General features: G+C 41.2%; 1 long non-coding RNA gene across 1 annotated transcript in view; it reads right to left on the bottom strand.

The window, feature by feature from the left end:
* LOC106509123 overlaps window positions 1-14522 on the bottom strand; it is a 186624-nt gene extending 172102 nt beyond the window's left edge. Inside the window, exon 1 of the long non-coding RNA XR_002347107.1 lies at window positions 14391-14522. This is a non-coding gene — a long non-coding RNA (uncharacterized LOC106509123). The remainder of the gene's footprint in view (window positions 1-14390) is intronic.

Below are 23818 nucleotides of genomic sequence, written 5' to 3'. Positions count from 1 at the left end.
AATAAAAATAAACTAATGGAACCTAATCAAACTTACAAGATTTTGCACAGTGACGGAAGCCATAAAAAAAAAAACCTAAAAAGACAATCTACACAATGAGAGAAATATTTACAAATAATGCAACCAATAAGGGTTTAAACTCCAAAATATACAAATAACTCATACAACTCAACAACAAAGAAACAAACAAACCAACTAAAAAATGGGCAGAAGAACCTAAATAGACATTTCTCCAAGGATGACCAACAGGCACATGAAAAGATGCTCAACATCACTAATTATTAGAGAAACTCAAATCAAAACTACAATGAGATATCACCTCACACCAGTCAGAATGACCATCATTAATAAGTCTACAAATAATATATGCTAGAGAGGGTGAGAAAAGGGAACCCTCCTACACTGTTGGTGTGAATGTAAACTGGTACAACCACTATGGAAAACAGTATGGAGGTATCTCAGAAAACTAAATATAGAACTGCCATATAATCCAGCAATTCTACTCCTGGGCATATATCTGGACAAAACTTTCATTCAAAAATATACATGTACCCCTATGCTTATAGCAGATCTACTCACAGTAGCCAAGACATGGAAACAAACCAAATGTCCATCAATAGATGAATGGATAAAGAAAACATGGTACATATATACAGTGGAATACTACTCAGCCATAAAAAAGAATGAAATTATGCCATCTACAGCAACATAGATACAACTAGAGATTCTCACACTAAGTGAAATAAGTCAGAAAGAGAAAGACAAATACCATATTATATTACTTACATTTGGAATCTAAGATATGGCACAAATAAACCTGTCTACAAAACAGAGAAAGACTCATAGACATAGAGAACATATTTGTGGTTGCCAAGGGGGAGAAAGGAGGTAATGAGACAGACTGGGGGGTAGGGTTTAGCAGATGCAAACTATTATACTTAGAATGGGTAAAAAACAACGTGCTACTGCATCACTCAGGGAACTATATCCAATCTCCTGGGATAGACCGTGATGGAAAAGAATATTTAAAAAGAAGGTATAAATAATCATGAAGAGGGTTGTGCTTTTAGAAAATAGCTCTGATGAGATGTCTCCTTTCAGGAGAAAGGTTAGGACTGGAGAAATAAGTTTACATACATAGGCATGCCTAAGAGATATTGTGGGTTTGGTTCCAGACCATTGCAATAAAGCAAGTCACATGAATTCTTTGGCTTCCTAGTGCATACAAAAGTTATGTTTACACTATACTGTAGTCTCTTTTTTTTTTTTTTTTTTTTTTTTTTTTGTCTTTTTGCCATTGGGCCGCTCCCACGGCATATGGAGGTTCCCAGGCCAGGGATCAAATCAGAGCTTCAGCCGCCGGCCTACGCCAGAGCCACAGCAACACAGGATCCGAGCCGTGTCTGCAAATTGCACCACAGCTCACAGCAACGCCAAGTCCCCAACCCACTGAGCAAGGCCAGGGATCGAACCTGCAACCTCATGGTTCCTAGTCGGATTCATTAACCACTGAGCCACGACGGGAACTCCTGTAGTCTCTTAAGTGTGCAATAGCATTATTTTTTTAAATGTACATAGCTTAATTAAAAAATACTTCATTGCTAAAATATACTAACCATCATCTCAGCCTTAAGCAAATGGTAGCAGTAACATCAAAGATCACAGATCACCATAACAAAACAACAATAATTAAAAATATTTTGAAATATTGCAGGCATTACCAAGATGTGATAGAGACACAAAGCGAGCAAATGCTATTGGAAAAAAATGGTGCCAATAGATGTGCCCAAGACAGGGCTGCCACAAATCTTCAATTTGTAAAAAACAAAAAACAAAAAGCTCAGTATCCATGAAGCACAATAAAACAAGGTATGCCTCCATACAGGAGTTGAAGCCAAGAACCTAGGATGTGAAGCACAGGGAGTATGGGGTAAGAAAAGGACCTGTCTAAGGAGCAGCTGAGCAGAAACAGCAGCAAGAAAAACACAACAGAAAGCAGAGCAGGCTGCTAGAAAAGCCAAAGAGGTCAACAAGGAGGATTAGAGTCCCTTTCTAAAGAGTTAAGACCAACATAGAAGGAAAAGCTGAGAACTAAGTAAATGACATTCCAAGTGCTGCCAACCAAACATGTGGCACAAACATTCCTAAAAACTGCTATGCTTCCTGACCTCACTCATTCAAAGTCCACATCCCCAAGATTCTATATCAAGTGATTTCTAAAAATGCATTCCTTACTCACTTCCCAAGACACATATCCCTCCAAAAAAATAAAAAAATAAAAAGTGTTATTTATAATGGAAATTCTCCTAGCAAATGAGTATGAATGGACAGTGAGAATAACAATTTGAAAAAAAAACAAAAACAAACAAACAAAAAACGGATATTTAACCCAGTCTCAGGATTTTTTGAGGCAAGGACTTATATGCTCAAATCTACTTCTAGAAAATGAAAATTAAAGTTGAAGTCCACGCCAGGAATACTGCTCAATCAAGTCTCATTCATGAGATACTACTATACATCCACCAGCATGGCTAAAATGAAAAAGACTGACAATATCAAATGTTGGCAAGGATGTGGAGCAACCAGAACTTCCATACATTGCTGGTGCAGTGTAAAATGTTAAAAATCTCATTGGAAAAAAAGCCTGGCAATTTTTTATAAAATCAGACCTATACAAATCTAGATATTTATACAAGAGAAATGAAAACATATGTTCACAACATGACTTGAACAAGAATATTCACAGCAACTTTTAAAAATACTAACTCTGGAGTTCCCGGCATGGCTCAGTGGTTAATGAATCTGACTAGGAACCAGAGGATGCAGCTTCGATCCCTGATCTTGCTCAGTGGGTTAAGGATCCAGCGTTGCCGTGAGCTGTGGTGTAGGTCACAGACATGGCTCGGATCCCCCATTGCTGTGGTGTAGGCCAGCATCTACAGCTCCAATTCGACCTCTAGCCTGGGAACCTCCATATGCTGAGGGTGCAGTGCTACAAATACAAAAAAAAAAAAAAAAAAATACTAACTAACAATTGGAACCAGCCCAGGCTCCCAAATTGGAGAAGGGATGAACACACTGTGGAACCTACTTGGCAACAAGAAGGAACAAACTATTGGTATAGATAACAACATGGGAGGACTTCAAAAATATTGTGCTGATGAAAGAGTCCTTGCACTAAGGGAGCATACTGTATGAGTCTATTTATACAAAGATCTAGAACAAGCAAACCTAATATAAGGCAAGAAATAATCAGAAAGTAGCTGCTTCTCAGGGAACAGAGGTGAGTATTGCCTAGCCAAGGACATAAGGGAACATTCTGGGTGATGACAATGTTTTAAATCTTGACAAGGGTTTGGGCTACACAAAGGTATGCATTTGTCAAGTCAATGAACATACACAAAAGATACACACATTTCATTGCAAGTTTTCTATTAAGAGAAAAAACAGCAAGTGAACATTGAATTTAGCTACTGATATATATATAATGAATTAGGAGAAAATGTACAGATGTCTGCAATTTATTTTGAAACATGTCAAAAATAAGAAAATGGCTGGATAGATGTACATAGCATAATATGTTAATGGTAGAACATAGGTGTGAGTTTACCAAAGTTCACTGTAAAAGTCTATTTTAATGTACATTTTGAAATTTTAATAATAATAAAATGTCGGAAAAGCGCTTTTATTTTAGGAGAGATTGATTCAAGTCAAAGAAAGGAGGGCGTTATGGTAGGGGGGGTGTACATGTCAGTGCAAGTTTTCCTTTTTTTTTTTGGCTGCATTGGAGGAATATGGAAGTTTCCTGGAAACTCCACAGCCACCTAAGCCACTGCAGTCATATTCTTAACCTACTGCTCCACAATGGGAACTCTCTCCCTTTCTTGATTAAATAGGATTTTCTGCAGACCAAATAGAACCCAATGGCTGAATATCTTGTAGGAGACTGTGTGCTTCCCCACCAGCTTTGTAACTTAGACCCAGAAGACAGTCTACGTGCAACTAAAATAAATAAATGAGCCAGCAGGTCAGCGCCGTTGTGGCCTTTGCAGCAGTAGGCCCTAAGTGATCTACACGTGCAGAGCAGAGGAGGGCTGGGGCAGGGGGTGGGGATGGAGGTCTTTCTCCTTCCTGAGGTACAGACAGGCAATGCTACTGTGAAAATAAACAGACGGTGGTGGGGCTGTGGGCCAGTTTTGCTAGTGCCCTGGCTGAGCCCCTGCCCTCTGATCCCACGATGTTTGTGGAGCCTGCGTTGCTGTCTAGCAATAGGGTCTATTTTTCTTTCCCAAGGTGGTGCAAGTGGAGGGCGCTGTCTGCTGCAGGTTTATAGCAGGAAGTCACCAGTAGGAGCACAGGGAGGCTCACCACCCAGTGTTTTCAGTTCTACTCCCAGGTTTGGGGCAGCCAGGGGAGACTCCAGGGTCAGGGTGGGGGACGCCAGTCAGGAAACCGGGTGATGCTGGGAGCTTTATCCTCAGGGAGATGCACCCCACGGAAACCCCAGAAGGCTGCCTGGCTGGTCATCTTCTCTGCAGCTCATTGGATTTAGATCTTCACCAGGTATTTTCCACCCTTCTCAGTCCCTAGCTCCAGAGATGTTATTTCCAAGCTTTTTCCAAGGAGCATACTGGGGTGCGGCTTGGAATGAAAATGGAATCTTTTTCTTCGGTTTATTAAACTAACACTCGCATAATATTTCTCTGCCTTACTGGGATCAGTCCTGACATTGAAGAGTCATGCACAAAGAGTATCCCTGTCTTCCCAAGAACGGCGATTATACAGAAAGTACTTTCCATCCAGTTGTATGCAATGCCACCCTAGCCTGGAGAAGAGGTAGTGTCAGCTGGTTTACAGACCCCCACCCCCCGACAGGTGGATGGTCTTCTTAGAGACTGGTGTTAGAAAGCAATAGAGCTTTCTGTCTGACTAGAGTCCACAATGCTAACAGAGAGATTAGCCACCACTGGTCTGGGAGACACCATTTTTCACCTATGCTGTTTATTAGGTACCCATGTTAAAAGGCAGCAGAGTAAATCCTCATTATCATGAGCTCTTAGAGATTTCTCTCTCAGGCTGAGATTAAGGCGCCAGTAGCGGTGGTGTGGCAGTTTTTAGGGAAATACCTGTGAAATCAAGGGCTTATTCCCTTACTCAACCTGGTGTACTTATTTGTTCAGACACATCTTGGTCCATAGCATTTGCAGAAAAGCAGAATGTGTGTATTTGCACACACACCAGGAAACTCGAGATGTAGTGAAATATTATTCATATAGAGCATCTCCCTCATACTGAATTCTAGCTCTGCAACCTAGGCAAGGTTTTTAACATTCTCCATGCTTTCCAACATGCCCCCAAGAAATACACGAGAGAGACCCATCCAACTTTGCCACCACACACCCCTCTCAAACCCCAGCAACCTCTTTGTCATCCTGCATGAACTATGCAGCCTGTCAGAAACTCAGAGAAATCCAGCCACGACCAACAAAAGGGATGGAAAGAACATCATTTTTTTTTTTTTTTTACCTCCATGGTTTCATCATTGTTCTGATCACAGGTTAAAAATAAAAATACTGGTAACACTCAAGGCCATCACGAGGCATGACGATAGCCCAAATGGTGAGTGAACAGCAATCTACCTCCCACTTTTGCTCCCCACAAAGCCCCTCACCATGATTTTAATCATCACCACCCCACTCTTCAAAATTCAGACCAGTCCTGTCTAGGTCAGGACCCTCGAGGACCTAAGAAGCTCTCCAGCCTTTCCTTCAATACCAAATAAGGAGATTAAATCTTTATATATGTACTATGTAGATGCAGTATATAATTTAATTCTTATCACCATCTGCCAGGCAGATACTATGATTATCTTACAGGTAAAGAACCTGAGGCCCAGAGAAGTGAAGTAACACCTTCAGTATGTGGTGGTGTTCCACCCAGGTCTGTCTCTCTCCTAAACAAAGACAGCAACCCCAGTGCAACACGGCTATTCCCAAGCCTCGTCACTGTCATGCTTTACTTCACCCCAGAGATTTCCGTTCCTCCTCCACTACATGTGAGTGTTCACTGGAGGATGTGGGAGGGGCTGAAAGGACAGGCAGGTGATAAGGACACCTCTGCAATAGACAGGGGCCAAGAGGTGACTGCGGGAACTCGAGGGGGTGCACAGAAGGAGGAATCTGTGAGCCAGCACAGATTTGTAGCATGCTGGGCTGAGATATGGTACCCATCTCATCACAAACACCACAGAGCATCAAATCCCTACCAACAAGCACACTCTAACTAACAGCCTTCCCCTTCAGCTGACCCACAAATATACTTTCCTGGGTCTTTTAATTGAATTCGCTTTAATGTTTAAAAATGAGGTTTCACATGAAAATTCCAATTTCCAGCTTCTCTTAAGAAAATAGAAGATTCAGCTAGGCAGGACTCATATTCTCAGATGGCCACATGTAGCTAGAGTGAGAGTAATGGGTGTCAACCATTGCCCACATTCTCTGTTTGCCAAAGTCACCACCACTCCTTAGTGTTTTCCAGACATTCAGCTCATTTCACTTGTTTATTTTTCCCGGGAGCTTTTGAATCAGCAACCTCTGCATATATGCCAAGAGGCATGTATTCATGCAGCAGGCATTTCAGCATAAGCATAAACTGCCACAAGGGATACGAGAAGTAGGACGTGGCTCCTGCCCAAGGAAGAGCTCAGTGAGCATGTCCTCTAGGACACCAGCTCCACAGGGTAGTGGCTATGCCTGTGTCTGTCACAGTTGTCCCCAGCACCTAGAAGTACGTGGCATGCAAATGCCCAGGACATTTGTAATGGAAGGAAAGGAGAGAGAAAGGCCACCTCAGTTCTCTTTTAGGACATTAAGCAAGAGATGAGAGCAAGTTTGGCACACAGTGTAGCCAAGGATTTGCATACTGAGAGGAAATGATACGAAGTGCTGTAGGAGTACCAAGGAAGAACATTTTTATGTGGGTGACCAGGGACACAAGAGAAGAGGTTTGCTGGGTGTTTAGAAACATTCCTAAATACATAAGCACTTTCCCCCTCTTTAGTAACCTGGATAAACTGATTAAGTTTGCTAATCTTAAACCACATGCACATGCTGACATGCTTCCCTGACATGCTGCCCTTGTTAGAACAGAACCTGACCAGAGGAACTGGATCAGACTCCAGGATGCTGCTGCTGCTATGAGTCCCAGGAGCAGCCTGGCCCAGAGCCACAGCAGTTCAGTCTGTGTCAAGAAGCCCACTCTAGTCCCAGGGCTCAGGAGGCAGGAACGGGGGCTGCCATTATGGCACAGCAGGGCTGTGTGGGAGCTCCCATCTAGTACAGTGAAGTGTACAGAGCCCAGACTTTGGATTGTTGGGTGAGCAATTGTCCTGCTTCTTCCCCAAGCGTTTGATGACTGACAGGACCCTGCAGCCCACCGCCCTCCCACCTGGCTGGCTGCAGCTTACTCTCGCAGGGCCTCACTCCCCCTGGAGTGAGGGAGAGTGGGAGAGTATTGGTCTGTTTAATCTCTGAGATCCTGATTCAACTCCAACAGCACACCAAGCTTTCCTGGGGCCTCCTGGTAAGAAGATGTTACTTATCTCCATTCACCTCTGACCCAGCTAAGATGAAACGGCTCCCATCTGCGGGCCTGAGTGCCCCCCTTCCTGAATGAAAGCTAAATAAAGTGTGGGTGGGGGCAGGGATCTGAGGTGGCCCCAAACTTGTGGCCCCTTTCCCCAGGGAACGGCTGCCTCCTCCCTCCTGGGTATATACAGCCTGGAGCCTGTTAATAGATGACGCCTCGGGAAGCCCTCCAGGTGGCCTCTGAGTTAAGAACTACATCTGGAGGAAGCAGTGCCTCCTAGGAAGATGGAAAGGCCATAAACCCTCAAAGACTGTCCATTTGATTTATGTGATGATAATGGGAATGTTAATCTCCAAAGGCAAAGCCATTCATCCCAAATTCCAACCTCCCGGGTCCCCACACCTGACTTAATGAGAACAGCCGCCCCTCGGTGGCTGCTCCCATGGGCCAGGCCTTTTACACACAATATCCCACTTAATCCTCACAGTGAGCCAGAGAGCTGTATACTGCTGGGATGCTCAGTTGACAGAGGAGGAAGCAGAAGCTCATAGAGATCAAGTGAGCTGTCCAAAGTCACCAATGGTTGATGAGTTGTTCACCAGCCTGAGGGGCCCACCTGAGACTTCTCGCCTTGCCTGTCTGACTCCACCACCCAAGCTTTTCAGCTCTGCCCCACACTCCTCCAGCCATCATTCTAGAGGCGCCTATTTTGAAAAATAATTTGGTTCACCCAGAGGCTACAAATGATACTGCTCTTGGGTTTTTGGGTTTTTTAATTCAAATCTTAACTTACAGGGCAGAATAGAAAATGCTATACTCTCTACCCTTGGAGAACTATGCTTTATTCAAAGTAATATTAGGTCCTACTATGTGTCAGGCCATATTAATCAATGCAATACCAACCGTAAATACTGAAGAGGTATCACTAAATATTAGGCGGAGGAGAGTTATGTTTGTATCTTTCCTTGGAAGGTATAAATTTTAATTTCCGTAAGCAATAATTCTCTTTGAAGATGATTAGCAATGATAACCAATATGAATTAAAATTAAAGTAAAGAGAATCAACTGTCTTTCTTTTTTTAATGATCCGCTGGTCAGTGCAGGGTGCCTCAATGGATTCAAAATAAAGCAAGCAGCCAATTCAGGTGCAAGGCAGAAATTTGAGACCATAAAGCCAATCTTTGTTAAAGAGAGTTATTTGGATTAACACTGTGAGGGGCCCATGAAGAGTCCCTAAGGAATAAAGTTTGTCTTTTTTTTTTTTTTTTCGCCTTTTAGGGCTGCACCAGGGGCATATGGAGGTTCCCAGGCTAGAGGTGCAGTCGGAGCTACAGCTGCTGGCATACGCCACAGCCACAGCAATGCCAGATCCGAGCCATGCCTTTGACCTACACCCAGCTCACCACAACGCCGGATCCTTAACCCACTGAGCAAGACCAGGGATCCAAACCTGATTCCTCACTGAGCCACAACATGAACTCCTGTCTTTTTAATATTCTGAACACCTGATACATAATATATGCTATCTGGAAAAGGGGAGACAAGGCCCAGTTAACCTCCTTGCTCTCAGATCCTTGCATCTAAAACCAGTGAGCAGTAAATCATTGCATTGTCCCACACACCAGCATCTCTACCAAAGGCTATAGAGAAGAAATAAATGTAAAAAGAAATTCAAAGTGGGCATTATTGCTGTCTGTAACCAACTATAGGTTGTTGTTGTTTTTAAAGAAGGGAGGATTATTAGGAGGGTACTGATGTGGAAGAAGGGCAAAAAGACATTGTTTAAAAAAAATGTAATTTTCTCTAAATTTAGATTAACCCCACTATCTTTAAAATCCTTCTCGCTAATCTAAACTGGCTATAAAATCAGCAAATCTGAACTGTTCATCTTGTACATAAATTAACAAAAATAGTTTATTGTGTGTACTTTATGGCCTGAGGCCTGGTTCACTGACTGCACAATTTGTTTGCAAAAATTGCTAAGGTCCAATCCAAATGAACGTTTCATTTAGCCTATAATGGAGGTTTGCCGATAACTAAATTCTTCTGGATTGAGATGGGATGAAGGAGGGGATGTGTGGAGGGTGGATCACAGAGTGCCAGAAAAATCTGGCCATGTGCACAGATGTTTCAGAGCCTGGTGTGCTTTCTGAACAATTTCCTACACTTCCCAGGTGGAACAGGGCTCATCTGAGAAGGGAACATAACCCACGTGATTCCTCACTGAGTCAGCACTTTCACCTTCTGCTCTCTGCTTCCCCTGCTGTGAATATATTGGCTAGATCAAAAAATGAGACACATGGTCTGGCCATGAAAAAAAGTGAAATTAAGCCTGCTCCAGAAAAGCTAGAACATATGTTCTCCAGAGCTGTAGCAACCCGGGACTGTGTACTCTGTAGGTGCCTAGTAAGTGCCTGCGCTGACACGCACAGCAGCATTCCAAAAGACTCTTTGAATTTTCTCCTTTTCTTCAAAAATCATATCTGCAGCTAGGTTTTTTTTTTTTTCCTAAATCCTAAATTCTTTCTGTCCCCAACACCAGCCCCCCAGATTATGTCAATTTGCTATGTGCCTTTGTCCTGTGGTCCATGTCACTTAAGTACCACAATTCCCTTTTTAAGATTAAAACTAAATTTAAAACCAAAACCTGAGAGCTCTCATTTCAATCCTGGGAACTTTAAAATATGGTTAAAGATGTAATATATTTTTTCCACTTGGAACATAAATAAGTAGTGTGGTTAAGTGCAACTCCAAACATATCACAACAGTAGAAAATGCTCCCAATGAAGAATTAACTGTTGGTTTGTTTAGATAAGAAATACAATCTAGTCAAAATCAAACTGCAGTTACAGGACTTCAAAGCAAAATGATTTGGCTCGGCGATATTGGTTCTAATCTCACATCAAAAGTTGGCTTATGAAAAGAAAACAATTCTTTTCAACCAATATGAAGCATGGGAAAACAAGGATAATATTTCTTGAAAACTTCAGAGAAATAAATAGCATCACATGGTGAAACACACATAGCATTTCAGAATTTTTTTTAAAACCTAAGCTGGCTGGAAACATTACACTTCATGAAATAAGAACAGGTGTAAAACCCCAAACGGAAACATTCATTTTCATTTTTAAGACTTAGAGACAAACATATTAATGAGAGAAGTTACCAAAGCTAGGACTAGACACTTGGAGATGGGATACAGGAGAGAAACAGAAGTCAAGAAGGATCAGATCCTAAAATTAACCCAGCAGATCGCATTCTCTGAACTGCAAACTAGAATAGTACTTTTCAAACTTTAATGAGAAACCTGTTATATGTGATTCTAGTTCAGCAGGTCTGGGGCGGGGCCTGGGAGTCTACATTTCTAACAAGCTTCCAAATGATGCTGATGCTGCTGGTCTGTGGGCCACACTTTGAGCAGCAAAGATGTAGAACTTTTGACCTCTGAATCCCATACATCCATCACTCCTTGTCAAAAGCCAGCAGCCTAGCCAGATAAAATGTGGCACAGTCTGCAGCCCTGAAGGGGGTAGGGGTATTGTGATGTGTTAAATGGCCTCCTTTAGTGTTAACACAACAACATAAAGCAAAGCAAAACCAGAATTTCAATGGCAAAGATCAATTCATTAGTGCATATCATTAAAGAGATTTAGATAAAAGGCAACTGAAGCTGGGTGAAAAGTGTGCTGGGGCTTTCACCTGAAACTTTTGATTTCCCCTGGAAAGTTTGGTGCAGAGTCACAGGGGGAGGGCAGTCAAACCAGTTGGTGACCAAAGTCATTATCAGCTCTGACTCTGAGGGATTGAAAAAAAATCAATGTGAGTTTGCACAACAAACAATGGACTTGGAGATGGGTTCATCCTATTTAGTGAAGATTTAGGAATGAAATGAGGAAGTCAGAGTTATTATAGAACTGAAAGTGTTTTAACATACTGGTCCTTAACTTTCTATCACAGTCCCTCATCCATATAATTAAAAATTAATAACATATTTTTCCAGGATTATTGTGAAAATTAAAATGAGTTCTATTAAAGCAGTTGGAACAGTTCCTAACCCCCAAGCACTATATGCATATAAGTTATTGTTGTTGTTGTTGTTATTATTATTATTATTACTAGGCTTACATTACATTGGTTTAGCATATCTAGGAATCTAGTTCCAATACTAAAGGATTATCAGCTATATAAAAAAAAAAAAAGGCCAGGTGGCCTTACTAGGAAAGTCATCCATTTAAAAAAGGCAGTTAACTTAAAACTAGTGACAATCACTCAGAAAGTAGATACTACTTTTCAGGAATAGACATTTATGATGGGGAAAAAGAAAACAAAAACAAACTATTACTACCTAATTCCTCACTTGATATAAAAACTTTTTAATTAAAATATTATCTTAAAAGAAGATATTAGACCTAGATAACTAATGAAAAATAGATGATTTTTTTCAACCTCTAATGGATTCTATTACCCTTACTCTAAGAACAATAAACAAAAACAGCAATTTAAAAATCAGTACTATCCTGGAGTTCCCGTAGTGGCTCAGCAAAAATGAATCTGATTAGCATCCATGAGAACACAAGTTAGAAGTCTGGCCTGGCCCAGCGTTGCTATGTATGTGGTGTAGGTCTCACAGACAAGGCTCAGATTCCAAGTTGCCGTGGCTGTGGCATAGGCTAGCAGCTATAGCTCTGATTTGACGCCTAGCCTGGGAAACTTCATATGCAGAGGGTGCAGCCCTACAAAGACCAAAAAAAAAAAAAAAAAAAAAAAAAAAAAAAATCAACATTATTTTAACAATCTTCAGCTAAAGCCCACACTAGCCAATTCCAAGAGTTAAACAAGAACATGGCTTTGCTATGGGATGGTGATGTTTGATTTTTCAAGAGAACAACTGTTACATTAATTAAGGAAAATGTTGGCCTTGTTTTGCTATATAAAAGGTTCTCACATTATTGATGTGAGAAGGTCATTATTATATATCTGAGCTCCAAATTACAGGAGTGGCAGTAATTAAAAGAACTGCTTTTTTTTGCCACAAGGAGATTTCATTTCCAGTGAGGACTAGGGTCTGGAAAGTGACTATGTCATAAAAGAGAACTGAGCAGGGACAGGAAAATTTTGGAGACCCACTGAAATCTACCTCAGTGAGGGAAAGAGTTGTGTCTGATGGGTCACCACAGGCATCCGCAATACCAGGGCAGTGAATGAAGGAGTGAGTCTAGCTGTGAAAATTTGACCATTGGACTTCACTTCTCTCATTGGCCAAGTGGGAGCTAGAAGCAAACCCAATCCTTCTCCAGTAACATTCATTAACATCCTTCCACTGTTAACATTCCAGAGTTCTGTGGTTGCTGTTCTCTTTGGAGGTGACTGCACTGGGTATATCTTCACAAAGCCTAAATAGTAGATTACTCTAGGGATTGGCTTCCTGTACATGACAGAGGCAAGATAAACTGTATGAATCCCTATAAGAATAACCCCCCCTTAGACAAGGGACATTCAGGTCCATGTTTAGGCTGGATGTGGGAGCCACCTGTTTCCTCATTGTTCTACATTAAGCTGTGCTTGAGTGTATGAAATGCTCAGCTGACTTTCTGAATGGGCCTGGACTTCTCAAAACCTTGAACATCTTTTCCTACAGACCAAAGAGACTGAGCTCAAGTAAAAGGCCTAACCCAAAGAATTTCTTAAAGGACGCTCCTCTGCTGAGCAGCCAAAGACAGCATCCCAAATAGTCATGAACTCTCCCCAAGTGTACACTGCTTCTGCATCAGGTTCGAGGAGACTTGCCAATCTCTCTGACTAGTCACACCCCATATCATAAACACCCATACATGGTACCCCTCTCGTGCCCTGCATTTATCACAAGGGAGATGTCACAATTTTGCAATTACTGGGTTATACTTAGACCTCAGCTCCAGGGGCCCATGCGTACATCTGCTATTACTTACCACATCTCCCAAGAATTCAGCACAGTGTTTGGCACATACCAGACACCTAATAAACATTGAATGAATGGATGAATGATTTAAATGGTCAGCTTAATGATTTCAAAAAAAAAAAAAACTGGGAAATTCCTAAAACATCTAAAGATTTCTCCAAATTTTAATACCATGAACAAAGCCCGGTGAACTTTGTATACAACACTAATACAAGAAGGGTTATTTCAAAATCAGCTGGGCATCCTCATGCCACCAAATTGAAATATAATCCCCTATGTTGTGTACCACATGCAGAGGCATGTTCTGGAGTACATGTACTCCAGATCCTTTCAGATCTGGGTTAAAACCTTGGGTTTTCCAACATACCAACTCTGTGACCTTGAAGAAATTGAATTTCTCTAAGCTTCAGTCCTCTCATCTCTAAATTAGGACTTGTTCATGTTGGAAAGATGAAATGAGAATACACTTAGAGGGTTTAGCAAAGTTTGAGTCATAAGGTGAAGGCTCAGAAAATGTTAACCCTTCTTATATATCTTTGACTGTGTCCTGGAAGAGACTCTGGCAGTGGAAAACACTTGAAAATAATGATTCTCAAATATGTGCGATTCTCTGACCATTTCTACAGCACCAGCTCATCACACCTAAATCTTGTTTGGGTTTTGATGATTCTCCAATTAAGTGAGGAGCATCTTGGATGAAGCATCATTAATAAGTCATTAGCTTTCACCAAAATGAGAAACTGAGAAACTGCAGGAGAAAGTGTAGGACACCAGCCAGGGGCCACCTGTGTGTCCTAGTCCTTAAGGGCCAGGCTGGATGAGCCGAGGGAGTAGATCTTGATCAGAAGGTCAGGAGGGCACTTACCTTTACATGGACTTTGTCAGCAGGCCCTGGGGCCCCACCAATAGATACTGCTCTCCTGATAACAAGCCACACAGCATTCGTTTGCCTTCGTTTCTGGGACAACATGACAGTCCAAAGCAGATCCAGGCTCTATCAACTGGAACACAGCAAGTTTGAGGGTGGTGAGATTAGTCAACTTCAAAAGGTTAGGAGGACTTGATAAGCCAAGGGTATAGTTGGGAATATTTATTTAAAAGCTTACAGCGCCTGAAATATTCCATCTGAGCCCCCTCCTCCCCACCTTCCTTCCTCTTGACCTTTCTGTGACCTTCTCTCAGCTCTTGAAGCTTCTTGATTTGGGTCAGCTGCATTTCCAACTATAATACCATTTTTTTGCCTAGTAAAGTTTCCAGAGACACATCCCTCTCTGCCTCCACTCTGGGTCCCTTGAGGGTTTGAAAAAAAGGGGGATCAACATTTACATTGGTAAAATACACTCAGCTGTGAGGAGGGTTTAATCTTTTTTACAACCGTCCCCTGCAGCTGTGCTGTCTGCTTTGCCCCCCAACGGGCCCTCTGCCTTCCTGGAAATAGTTGTTCCCAAAGAGCACTAGGAAACACAATCCCAGCCTCGCTAAATATAGTTAAACAGAGGTCCCAGACGTGCTGTAACCAGATGGGATAACTTCAGTGGGGTTTATGGATCCAGAAAAAGGGAGTGAGGAGCAACAGAAGGGGACCTCACAGAGAAAAAGCCACACTGAACCAGCCTGTGATGGGAAGGGCATGCAGAGTGAGGCGCCTCTGTTAGGGAGAAGTTGGAAGGTCCTTTGTTGGGGGCCACAAGGAGGGGAAATAGTCTTCCCTGACATTCCTCCTGAAACAGCCAAACTAAACCCTATAGCCCTCCCCCCTCCTCCTTTTAACTGATTTTTCAAGAATATGTGGTAAACAGAGGATGAATCAGCCCCAAGTTCCTGGGCAACAATTCAGGTCTGACTGGGCCCCCTTCACAAGAGGAAAGAAGAAAACAAGAACAAGGAAGAGAAATGGTTAAAGGGAAGGGAAAAAAGTTCATTAAAAATACAAGCCTAAAGTCACCCAGAGGTCTGCTTTAAATATGCTTTAGGAAAAAAGGAAACCTAGCATCGCAGAAACAAAGTATCCTTCACAAAGCTTAGAGGTGGTCCTTGGGACATCCAGAAGAGAATTCACATTATAACAATTCAAAACCCTACATGCTCACCTTTAGAGTCTGTCTATGCTGTGACCTACCTTTTCTGGTTAAAATAGTGAAGGGGGGTTTGCTATGTAACTCTTAAGGAGTCACAAAATGAAGGAATGATTTAGAAAAGTACAGTGTTGGGGGAAAAAAAAAAGAGTTGGAGTTCCCGTGTAGCACAGCAGAAATGAATCTGACTAGTAACCATGAGGTTGCGGGTTCTATTCCTGGCCTTGCTCAGTGGGTTAGGGATCTGGTGTTGCCATGAGCTGTGGTGTAGGTCGCAGATGCAGCTCAGATTCTGCGTTGCTGTGGCTGTGGCGTAGGCCAGCAACTATAGCTTCAATTAGACCCCTAGCCGGGGAACCTCCATGTGCAGTGGGTACGGCCCTAAAAAGACAAAAAAGAAAGAAAGAAAAGTACAGTGTGAAGATAGTGAGACAGATGAGCAACAAAAATATGGATAAATAAGCGGTGGCAAATCCATACAATGTGAATTATAGCAGTTAAAATATTGCAGACTACATGTCCGTGTTTACATGGGTAAATCCCCAAACCACAATGTTGAACAAAATAAGCAGAGTATGGGAATCACACAGTCTAATTCTATTTGTAGAAAGTTTAAAAACATGCAAAACTTAACTATACCATCCCTCTGTATCCTGGGATTCCACATCCATGGATTCAACCCACAACACATCAAAAAAAAAAAAAAAAAAAATCCAGAAAGTCCAAAACAAAACTTGAATTTACCTTCCATTGGCAACTATTTACATAACATTTACATGGCATTTATTTGCATATAACGTATGGTTAAAATAGTGAAGGGGGGTTTGCTATGTAACTCTTAAGGAGTTACAAAATGAAGGAATGATTTAGAAAAGTACAGTGTTGGGGGAAAAAAAAAAGAGTTGGAGTTCCCGTGTAGCACAGCGGAAATGAATCTGACTAGTAACCATGAGGTTGCGGGTTCTATTCCTGGCAACCTCAGGTGCTTCCAGGTATTCAAGAATTGAATTCAGTGGGCATATAAATAACATTTACATAGCATTTACATTGTATTAGGCATGAGAAGTAATTTAGAGATGATTTAAAAGTACATGGGAGAATGTGCCATACGTTATATGCAAATACATCACCATTTGATGCTCATACGAAACTTGAGCATCCCTAGATTTTGGTATCCATGGGGCAGCGGGTATCCTAGAGCCAATCCCTCGCAGATACTGAGGGACAACGGTATACTATTTATGGATAAGTATGTATGTTCTTGGACACATATGTAAAATATAAAACATTCCCCAAAAACGATGAATGCCAAATTCAGAGTAGTAGTTTCCCTAAGGAAAGGGAAGGAATACTCAGGGTGCCTCTACTATACCTGCTTTCTTTTATTTCTTTAAAAAGTGATGTGAAATAGATATGGCAAAAAAATAAAGGTTTGAGAAGCTACAATGAGTTAATTAACAGTGTTCATTACTGGGTTTTAATGTTTTACTCCATGCTTGAAAGTTTTCATCATAAAAATGTTAAGAATTTCAGACAAGAGTCTTCACATGAGAGTCAGTGTACAACTTCGGATGCCCACTGAATTCAATTCTTGAATACCTGGAAGCACCTCAGGCAGGGCCTCTGGGGTCCAAGAGATACTGTCTCCATCCTAATGCAGTCCTACCCAGCCTTTGGTGAGGAGTGTGGGGACCCGAGGACTCTCTTTTTAAAGCTCTTGTGAAATCATTTCACCTGGAGGATTCACCCAAAAAAGCAAAAGCATTAGATACCTAAAAGCTTCCATCAGAAACTGTTAGGAGGAAGTGGAATTTAACAAGCCTCCTTCCAACTCAACTTCCATGCTTGCAAGCCTGGTCTTTAACTGGCAGTTCCACTACTGGCAGAGATGATGTTTGGCTCTTGATCCCAGCTCTGATGCTAGTGAACTATGTCATCTTGAGCAAGACCATTCACTTCTCCAGCCCTCAGTTACTTCATCTGTACCTAGAGCACTCTGAAGTCTGAGCATTATGACTGATTGGGATCCTGCTGTGACCTGTCCCTTGTCTCTATAGAGAGAACATTTTTTAAATTAAAAAAAATTATTACAGAAAAAAAATTTTTAAATAAATAAATAAATAAAGTCTGAGCATTATGAGTCTATGGTCCTAATCTTGAATTCAGAAGAGAGGGCAGGTGTAGACAGACAACACTTACCTCCCAACCATAATTCATTCTAGGGGTGCTGGTGGCCTTGTACCCAGCCTCATCCCTGATTATACACCTCACCTCCCTGGTAAGGTTTCTGTAGCTCAGATTCCCATTATGAGACACCCCTTCAGATTAAATGCCACATTATCATGAAAATGATACCTGGCGCCATAATCACACCTTAGCCTCAGCAATATACATTCTCTCTTAGTTCACATGCAATTACTTTTAATATAGATAAGAAAATTGGGACTTAGAAAATTTAAGCAATGTACTCAAGATAACACAGTCCTTAAGGGGGAAAACTCAAGCTTCAGGGGCAACTCATGAAAATTCCAAGTTTAAATCCTTTCCACGACAAAACAATTTCCTCAGATTAGCAGAAGGAACAAAATCCTAAAAGACAGCAGGAAAGAGGGCAAGGAGGACCGTTAAGGGAGGAATGGCCTTAGGGCTAGATCTGCAGTCCCCCACCACCCACCCACCCCCTCCCCCCAGGGGAAGATAAAAGAGAAGTGAAAGGGATAGAAAAATCCTGTCTCACTTTGTCATTCTACATAAGGCAAGTTCCCTTCACAACCTTAAGGGTTGTGGGTTGTAACTACAAAGATTGACAAGGGACTGAAAACAAGCTACCGAGCTGAGCAAGACTGTTATTACATACATTTTTCTTCCCCAGATCTTCCTGCTGTAGGCAAGCTGGAATGTCACTGCAACTGGGAGAAATGACTTGCGTCAATTGGCATGTGCAGTTCTTGGCGCCATAAGTGATTGGTGAATGATAGTAATGATAAAAATGATGATGACAATGATGGTGAGAACCAAATCAAGAAATGACCTAAGGTCACTCGAAAACATCACCTAGAAAACTGGCTCATGAAATATAACTGGTACACCACTGGGCTTTCATTATTCATAACATTCTCAGCAATTAAAACTGCTTTAACACGATCCACTTTCTTTCTCTGTCCAAAGTACTAGGTTCAAAAGGGTTTGCTCAGCAAACATCATCCTCACTGTCTCTTTTTCTAAAGGGATGTCTGGATGAATCCATAAGAGAAAAAACAGGAAGTAAACAGAAGGGCCTTCTCCAAGTTTCATCCCACTGGATAATCATCCTTAGCTGTAAGGGAAAAGAGAAGGAACTCATTAACAGATACTGCCACATATTAGGCAAATTAAATGGACACATTAAATAGGAAATTAGAAATCTTACAGCCCTTTGTTAGGGATGGAAATTTGTCAGCTTACAAATGCCCCATACACAGCAAACATTTTCTTTTCCCTCCCCGAAATGTCCCTTACAAATGGAGTTGCCTTACGTGAGATTCCTGACAAAATCTTGTGAGGAACAAGTTGTTTTCTCAAGGATTTTATTTTGAACCACAAAGTACTCAGGGCAGGGTGGGAGAGGCACCCAAGCCTTAAAACAACCTCAATCCATACTTATTTGAGTACTTAGAGATGTTAGTGTGGAATAAGTCATTAAGAAATTTAACCTCAATTTATTCAATTATCCCCATAGACTGGAGTTCCCGTCACGGTGCAGCGGAAACAAATCCAACCTGGCACCATGAGGTTGTGGGTCCAATCCCTGGCCTTGCTCAGTTGGTTAAGGATCTGTTGTTGCCATGAGCTGTGGTGTAGGTTGCAGATGCAGCTCAGATCCTACGTTGCTGTGGCTGTGGCATAGGCCAGCAGCTGAAGCTCCAATTAGACCCCTGGGAACCTCCATATGCTGTAAGCACAGCCCTAAAAAGACAAAAACAAACAAACAAAAAAAAAATTATTCCCATAGGTTAAGATTTATATGTGCAACTACTGAATGTAGTTAAAAATAAACCAATGAGCCCTTAAAAATAGCTTTTAAAATCAGTATAGTGAGTGGTTACATTTTGGAGATCCCAAATATAATGACGATGAAAAACCAGCTACCTAATATTAGCCAAATACATAAGTACTCAGTGGCTTGGCACGGTGGGTTCTTATGGTCACATTAAACAGGGATTCAAATGTGCTATTTTTCAAACAACTGAGAAGGGAGACTTATGAGCTCTAGGAAGCTGTGTTAGGTCACTCAAGTATGAGCCATAAAAAAAACACCTATCAAGAGTTTGAACAAAATTGGGGATACTGGGAGTAGAAAAAAAGTAATATTTCTGTATTAATTTATTATTTTAGATATGTTAATTTAAAGAGATGAACACCAGTGCTAATAAACAGTGTTTAATTAGACTTGCTCATCTATAGTCACCAAAGAAAGTATATAAAGAATTTTCAGGAGTTCCCGTCGTGGCGCAGTGGTTAACGAATCCGACTAGGAATGTGGGTTCGGTCCCTGCCTTTGCTCAGTGGGTTAACGATCCGTCGTTGCCGTGAGCTGTGGTGTAGGTTGCAGACGCGGCTCGGATCCCGCGTTGCTGTGGCTCTAGCTAGGCCAGTGGCTTCAGCTCTGATTTGACCCCTAGCCTGGGAACCTCCATATGCCACGGGAGCGGCTCAAGAAATAGCAAAAAAAAAAAAAAAAAAAGGATGTGGTGTTGTCACTGCTGTGGCTTGGGTCACTGCTGTGAGTCAGGTTTGACCCCTGGACCCAGGAACTTCCACATGTTGCAGGTGTGGCCACCAAAAAAACAAAAAACAAAAACCAAAAAACAAACAAACAAAAAAAAAAGAATTTTCAGATTGGCAAAACACTTGTATCTGGCCCTCAATTGTCCTTTATTCAAATATTCAGCAAGTATGTAGTAGTTAAATATAATGGTCCTTCACTTAAAAAGCAAAGACACATAAATCATTCATAGACCTATGGTGGGGGCTGGGGGGGTTTGGAGACAGAGGCAAATGAGTAGCCTGGGGAGACTTAAAAAGAACCCATCGGCTGGAGCATCCATGTGACTTCAGCAGAGTGTCTGGACTCTCAAGGGGTCCTGGCTCCAGCATTCCCCCTTAGTGACTCCCCTTTAGAACACATTATACGATAAGATCTTGTTCCACCAGTCTTAAAAATGGCTGGTTCTGAATTAAGCCACCTTTCTCCCAAATCAGGCAAGTAATAACCTGTAGAGAGCAATTAGGCCTGTAGAGAACATTTTGTTATGTTTTGTTTTGTTTCTATCACCGTAGGTCTAAACAGGGGGCATTTAACAACCATCATCAGCTGGAGAAGCCAGAGGAAGAAAAAAGTCCCAAGAGTCTGACTCTATATGTGTCTGTCACACTAAACACTCCATTTTACATGAAATCATGGAATTGGAGCAAGAAGAAATCATAGAGATTGTCTAGGAAATACTTCTTCTTCAAGGTAGAAAAACAGCCCTTTATACATCTTGCTTGTGTTTGCAATAAGAGATATTTATTTTAGGTCATAAGAAAAGCTTAGCAGACATTTTTCCCAAGCTAGGCAGAACCAAAGCTCTTGTTCCTATTGATAGTAAAACAAAATTAAGTTTAAAACTCTTAGCATTTGGTAAATCTTTACAAGTGAACTGTTAGCTTTGATTTATGGAAAAAGTAGACACGTTTTTAGATTTTGTTGGCATCACCACCCCATGAGAGACATCTGCAGCTCCCCCCTATGTCATACGCTCACCTTTACAGGTCACCACAACTGAAAGTCCATTTCTAGGAACTGAGAAGGATACTAAATCCTGTAGGAGAGGCAAACCATCAGGGCTGAGATCATCACCATTGAAGAATTGGGTCCCCTATAATCAAGTGGGTAGTGTGTTATCCTCAAGCTCGAATTTTCTTACTTTTAGGTCTGTTATTTTTTAAACCACAAATATATTAATAGATCCTAAATAACATTCTGCATGAAATTCAAAAACTTTAAGAATATCTTGTTTTACTATTTTAAGTCAATAATTTGTATGTGTATGAGGGAGAGAGAGAAAAAGATACTAACAGCTGGAGAGCTTCCATGTGATCAGAACTTTCTCAGTCCTTTCAACATATAACAGGGCAGCAGAGTAAAGCCAGACTATTGAACCACTAAACCAAAATTCTTGGAAAACAGAGAAGGCAAGGAAATACTTGATGAATAACCCCATATGTAAACTAGATCCCATCTCTTTGGGGGTGACAGTCAAACTTGGGTAAATACTGTAGGTAAAACTCTAACCTTAAGCTCTTCAGGGAACATTCAAGAGCAAAAGATGCATATGGAAACCTGAAGTACTGATATTTTTGAAACTATTCAGAATAGCCTTTATTATACCTTCTCTATTACGTTTCTTCAATTGACATTAATTGTAAAGACTCATATTGGGATAAAATATTGAAGTTATACATGCTTTACTCATCTGTTATTCTAACTTTTATTAGAGCTTTTCTTTTTTTTTTTTTTTTTTTTTTGTCTTTTTCCAGGGCCACACCCAAGGCACATGGATTTCCCAGGCTAGGGGTCTAATCGGAACTGTAGCCACTGGCCCACACCACAGCCACAGCAAGCCAGATCTGAGCCACGTCTTCGACCTACACCACAGCTATGGCAACGCCAGATCCTTAACCCACTGAGCAAGGCCAGGGATCGAACCTGAACCTCATGGCTCCTAGTCGGATTCGTTAACCACTGAGCCACAAAGGGAACTCTGTTATTAGAGTTTTGAGTTACTTTATTTAATCATCATTTTTAAAAATTTTATTGGAATATAGTTGACTTACAATGTTGTAAACTATATAGCAAAGTTTCATATGTACAGCAAAGTGAATGAGTTATTTTTAATGAAAAAGAATCTGTTTAAGATGAGATGCAGTAAAGGTGAGAAAAATGTATTGAGACTTCTTAAAGGGTCCTAAGAGCAGGGAAAGTAAATCAAGAGGGGTGCCTGGAAAGAAGAGGTTGAGGAAAGAAGGAAGGGAAAATCAGATCAGTCAGTGAAAGAGATTAAAGTTTGGGGAACAAACAGTGTATCTAGAGAGTGATTCCAAATGGTTTAGAATTGCACAGTCCCAGGCATTAAGCCATTAATTTGCCAGTGGAAATCAGCTTGGACTGAACTCACGAGTGGTTTCTGAAATATATCTAAGAAATTATTTTCCTCAAGGGCAAGGGAATCTATATATACCGTGAACAGAGTTGGGGAGTTGGGGATGTGTTAGGTTACAAAGCTCTGTCACCATGAGATCTCTCCATGTGAATTTATGGGGTTTTGGATCTTGCCCTGGAAATCCTCACACTATGGAAAAATAGATTTTTTATTATAAATGTCTGGCTGGTGAATGATATGGTAATGTGGCACCAGCTTTGTTGTTATTCATTGGGAAAAGAAACAGCAAAGAAGAAAAAACTGATCTACAGGATTCTGATTTAGGCTCTGAGGAAAGAGTGATCCAAAGCTTCCTGTGGCAAGGGCATTCTCATCCTTCACTTCTCCACTGGTCCAATCACAAAAGCTGCAGTGCTGCCTAATTTAGATAAAAGAATATAAATGCTTCTTCCACCATGCTCTATGCACCATGAGGTCAGTTCCAGCTCATCTTTGAAAATCGTAATACTAATTCCTACTGAGCACTAAAAACTTTTGGTTTGAGTTTTTGGCTTTTCACTTTTGGAGTCAGATATTTTTCACAACTTGACAGAGAAAGGGGAAAAATAGCACTTCTGAGTTAGAAGAATAAAAACTTTTAAGCCATATTTCCTTTCTAATTATTTCATGTGCTATTTAATCATAATTTCTTTCCATTTTACATTTTCTCCACAGTTCAACCTCTGCCTCATATCATCACCTCAGCTCACATCTAGGATAGAAAGGAAAAAGTAAAGCTTTGAGCTTGGAAGTCAGGTCAGTCAGTACATTCTGCCACTTATGACCTATGGCAAGTGAGTTAACCCCTCTGAAAGTAATTGTACCTATGCCACATGGTGGTTACAATTAAAATGAGGGGGAAGTGCAAAGCATTTAGCACAATGCCTGTCACACAGGCATTCAATAAATGGGATTCAGCAAATGGGATTTAAAAACACTCTTCTATCTTTTCATAGTCACCATATTGGCAAAATTTTTTAAGTGTAACAGTACCA

This window comes from Sus scrofa, chromosome 1, assembly GCF_000003025.6.
Source record: "Sus scrofa isolate TJ Tabasco breed Duroc chromosome 1, Sscrofa11.1, whole genome shotgun sequence".
Classification (NCBI taxonomy): Eukaryota; Metazoa; Chordata; class Mammalia; order Artiodactyla; family Suidae; genus Sus; species Sus scrofa.
Note: the sequence above shows the minus strand (reverse complement) of the source record. Positions and strands in the feature narration are given on the sequence as shown.